The following is a 4,854-nucleotide window of genomic DNA, read 5'->3' as shown; positions in this document are numbered from 1 at the left end:
TACTGAGACCACCACCAATCACTAGAATGAAGTGACACGGTTACACGCAGTTCCTCGAGAACTAGAATTGGGAATCACATGTCTAGATTCTTATAACGAATGACAACACATGTTCCATTACTGCTCTGTATTGCATATCACTGTCATGTACATAATCTTCCTGTTGTGGCAATGATGAAATAAAAGACGGGATGTTCTGTAATGTGGTTTCTCATTGACTCATTTATTTTAACATTGCTGAGAAAATGATACGTAAATCGCAGCGTTTTCATGCTGCAGGTTTTGTTGCGATTTTCCTCTCCACTAGGCAGATGGAATTCGCAAGTGGAAACGCAAGATAAATTGACATGCTGCAGATTTTAAAATTTGCACCACAAATACTGTAGCGTGTACATGAGATTTCCTGGAATCTCATTCACTATGCTGGTACTGTAATACACTGCGGTTTTGCCGCACGCAAATACGCGCGGCAAAACTGCATGTAATACACATCATGTGCATTGACCCTTAAAGCAATAATTGGTAATTATTTACTTTCTCAACAGGACGTTGCACATAGTTTTTGGGTTGCAATTTTTCGCTCTGTTCACAGTCTTGGCATGCAGCGCTATTCTTCCCAGGGGCGTAGCTAGGGGGGCAGACGTGTCCCCCGGGCGTAATTAGGAGGGAAAGAATGGAGGGCGGCACAGGCATAGTTGCCAACAGTCCTGAATTTGCCGGGACTGCCCTAAATTTACAGAGACATTCCTGGCAAATTACTGTCCCGAATTTGTCCCGGCAATTGCCATATTAAATTGTATCTGCATTCTCAGGACACAGATACAAATTAGTATTATGGCAGGGCAGGAAACATTCCACTCACTGCTCTGCCATTCACTCCTCCTGGAGCGGAATCCCCGGCCACAGAGTTGTCGACGTCCGCTATTCTGCTCCCAGAGGGAACACCTGACGTCCCTGTTCATATATGGACAGTGATGTCAGGGGCTCCTCCTGGAGCGTAATCCCCGGCTAAAGCATTGCCGACACTCTGGCCGGAGATTCCGCTGCTGGAGAAGCCCATGTATGGACAGTGACATCAGGGGCTCCTCCACGAGAGGAATCCCCAGCCAGTGCATTGCCGATGGCAAAGCTCTGGCTGGGTATTCCACCCCTGGAGGAAGCCCCAATGGTTCTATATACAGGGAGATGGGGGGGGGGGGTTTAGCACTATCTTCAATGGGGGGCTGTGTGGCACTATCTTCAATGGGGGGCTGTGTGACTTTTTCTACAAGGGGGCTGTGTGGCTTTATCTACAGGGGGTGTGTGTGGCACTATCTACAAGGGGGGGGGCTGTGTGGCTTTATCTACAAGGGGGGCTGAGTAGCTTTATCTATAAAGGGGTGTGGCAATATCTACAGGTGGTGTGTGTAGGGGCGGATTGGCCATGTACTGTACCGGGAATTTTCCCGGTGGGCCGGCCACTCCGCTGCTCAGGGGCCGCTCTCCTGTACAGTCCTGCATATATGTGTGTATATGGGTAGTGAACTGTAATATAAAGAAATCCCCTCATACACATATGTATACATGAGCTTCCATCCCTGTGCACTGTGTGCTGATAACACTGATTTCTGGACCTTTAGAGAGAACATCACGTGACTATCACGTGATCAAAGGTCCTTAACTAGTCACTGCGTGTGTTATATGGACAGTGACGTCAGGAGTTTTCCCAGGGCCGGAATCCTGGGGCAGAGCCTCTATTAACGCTCTCCCGGGGACTCCAACTCTGGGGAAGCCACTGACATCACTGTCCATATATGGACAATGGGAGATAAGGAACCGAAAAAAAGGAGAACCATGGTGTAGCACTGCTACCATCAAGATGAGACGGTGAAGAAATGTTATAAGAAACGTTTATTAGTCTAGGCTACGCGTTTCAATGCCGTACGAGCGTCTTCATCAGGCCAAGTCAGGAAAAGAAACAAAAACTGGCTTATATAGTGATTGACAGCAGTGGTTTGAAATGAAAAAACCGCCAAACCGGGGTCAGAGAGCCTCTATGATGTCATGACAGGTCAGTGGTATATATGGACAGCGACATCAGAAGCATTCCCTGGACCGTAGTCCCGAGTCAGAGCCTCTACTAACGCTCTACACGGGGACTCCAGCACTGCTCCTGACGTCACTATCCATAAATGGGCATGATGACGTCAGGAGTTTCCCATCGTTTCAGCGCTGGACCCAGGAAAGGGAAGTATAATTGTTTTGCTTTTATATGTGTTACTGATTATTTATTTTTTGGTGTTTTCAGTTGTTTGACTACTTCGATGCCGGCATTTTTTTTATTCTCAATAAAATGGTTAATGAGGGTTGTGTGGGTGTTTTTTTATTTTAATAAAATATTTTTTATATTTCTCTGTGGTTTTTTAACTATATAACTACTGCCTTAGTAATTGACACTGTCTGATTGACAGCGTTCATTACTAAGGAGGGGCTTAATGTTAGCTGGTGAAAAGGCTAAAACTAACCCTCCATTATTACCCTGATACCCACCGCAACCAGGGGTACCGGGAAGAGCTGGGTACGATCCAGTACCGGACCATTTGTAGTGGTGGTCGGGCACTTGGGCTGCTGCAGGCTGGTATTATTAGGCTGGGGAAGCCGAAAAACATGGCCTTTCCCACCCTGGTTATATCTGGCTGGTTATGAAAAATGGGGGGACCCCACGTCATATTTGTTTTTTTTCAAATAAATTAATAATTAGAAAAAAACTACGTGGGGTCCCCCCATTTTTCATAACCAGCCAGATAGAACATAGCAGCAGCAGGCTGGCGTTACCAGGGTGGGAAAGGCCATGGTTTTTGGGCTTTCCCAGCCTGGTAATACTAGCTTCCGGCCGCCCCAGTGCCCAACTGTCGCTACAGATACTGGATCGTACCCGGCTCTTTCCGGAACCCCTGGTGGGTATCGGGGTAATAATGTGGGTTAGTGCTAGCCTTTTCACCGGCTAACACTAAGCCCCACCTTAGTAATGAATACTGTCAATATGACAGCGACCATTACTAAGCCTGTAGTAATAAAGTTTAAAAAAAACCATAAATAATATATATTTTATTGAAATATAAAAACCCACACACAACCCTCGTTAACAATTTTTTGAGAATAAAAAAAAAATGCAGTCATCAAAGTAGTTCTCAAATCCGAAGTGGTCCAACAACCCAACCTGTAGAAAAACACAAAAAAATTAATAATTAGTAACACATAAAAAAGAAAATCAATTATTACACTTAGGGCTTGTCCACATGCAGTGATTTTGATGCGTATTTTCCGTCTGGAATTGTGGACAGAAAATACGCAGCAGAATACAGTAGCAGCAAAGTGGATGAGATTCAAAAAATCTCATCCACACGCTGTGTAAAATTTCCGACCAGAAATTTACTTGCGGTGCGTATATTTTTGTACCGCAGCATGTCAATTCCTGCAGTGGAAAGTGGACTGAATTGCTGCGTTTTTTTTCTGCAAAAAGCAGACATTTTCTGCAGCAATTCTGTTACATGTGGACAAGCCCTTACTGTTTCCTGGTTCCAGCGCTGGTGCCACAATGTCAGCGAGCTACACACTAAAGTGCCTAGCATCATCTCTAAATATGGCCCTGATTTGATCTACGCTGTCCCCTCTAACCCCCCACTAAACCTCTGCTGCCTTCTATGCACCTCTCCCGCTCCTCCCACAGGGTCTTTGCCACCATCTGTGTCCCCCACCACAAATACAGGTTCCAAACCCTTTTCAGTGTCTCCTGCACCCCATGTGACCCCCCTGCCACTTTCTGTTCCCTATAGTACCTCTACCACTTGCTGCCCATCATTTTACCGGACATAATAACGCAGCATGCTGCACTATTTTTGTCAGGATTTTCTTTACCTGCAGTGGAAGCTTCTAACGCGTCTTTCACACCATGGTATTTATATCAGTTTACTGTATGTGGAGGGAAAGCTCCTGACGCATACAATAAATGGATCCATAGACCCCCATACACCCAGCGGAGGCTAAAAAAGCTTTTTTTGCTGCATGGAATAGCTTTAAAAGGCTGCGCTATTCCATGCATGTGTATGTGTTTTTTTTTTAACAGGGGCGCCTATGGAGGATGGATAGCCAAACCATCCATTTTCTAAACTGTTTAATGCATCTCCTGGGAGCTTTATCAGCACATACATTATACTGATAGAAATACTGTGGTGTGAAAGTGTCCAATGCAGATGTGAACACAGCCCAATGCTGAAAATAATAAGGCTGCATTATTACATCTATCACCAATGTGGCTACAGCTAATGGTTTGCTGACTCCGCCTACTTGTGCTGGCCCCACCCACAACATGGGGCCACTCTTAGATTTTTTTTCCAGGCCACTTTAAGCTCCCAAACTGCCCCAGGATGTGTGTGGCACTCTCTACAAGGGGGGCTGTGTGGTTTTATCTACAAGGGGGGGTGGCACTATATACAGGGGTGTGTGTTTGGCACTATCTACAAGTTGAGGTGTGTGGCACTATCTACTGGAGGAGAGTATGGCAATATCTACAAGGGGGGCTGTGTGGTAGTATCTACAAGGGGGGGCTGTGTGACACTGTCCACAAGGGGGGTGTGGCACTATCTACAGGGGGCTGTGTGGCACTATCTACAAGGTGGGACTGTGTGGTAGTATCTATAAAAGGGAGTGTGGCACTATCTACAGGGAGCCGTGTGGCAGTATCCACAAGAGGAGACTGTTCATTATGTCACCATGTAGTCTCGTTAGCCTCAGTTATACAATCTGTTTTAGTTAAGCACCTCTTTAATTAATTTTCTTTTAAGTTATTGTTATGTTAACTACCTTATAGAACTA

General features: G+C 45.6%; 1 non-coding gene across 1 annotated transcript; it reads left to right on the top strand.

Moving 5' to 3' along the window:
* Positions 1 to 609: 609 nt before the first annotated feature.
* On the top strand, positions 610 to 706 carry LOC142751362 (small nucleolar RNA SNORA17). Its single transcript, XR_012882909.1, has one exon. It is a non-coding gene; the product is annotated as a small nucleolar RNA SNORA17 (small nucleolar RNA).
* The last annotated feature ends 4,148 nt before the right edge of the window (positions 707 to 4,854 follow it).

The sequence above is a fragment of the Rhinoderma darwinii genome, chromosome 3 (assembly GCF_050947455.1).
Source record: "Rhinoderma darwinii isolate aRhiDar2 chromosome 3, aRhiDar2.hap1, whole genome shotgun sequence".
Classification (NCBI taxonomy): Eukaryota; Metazoa; Chordata; class Amphibia; order Anura; family Rhinodermatidae; genus Rhinoderma; species Rhinoderma darwinii.
Note: the sequence above shows the minus strand (reverse complement) of the source record. Positions and strands in the feature narration are given on the sequence as shown.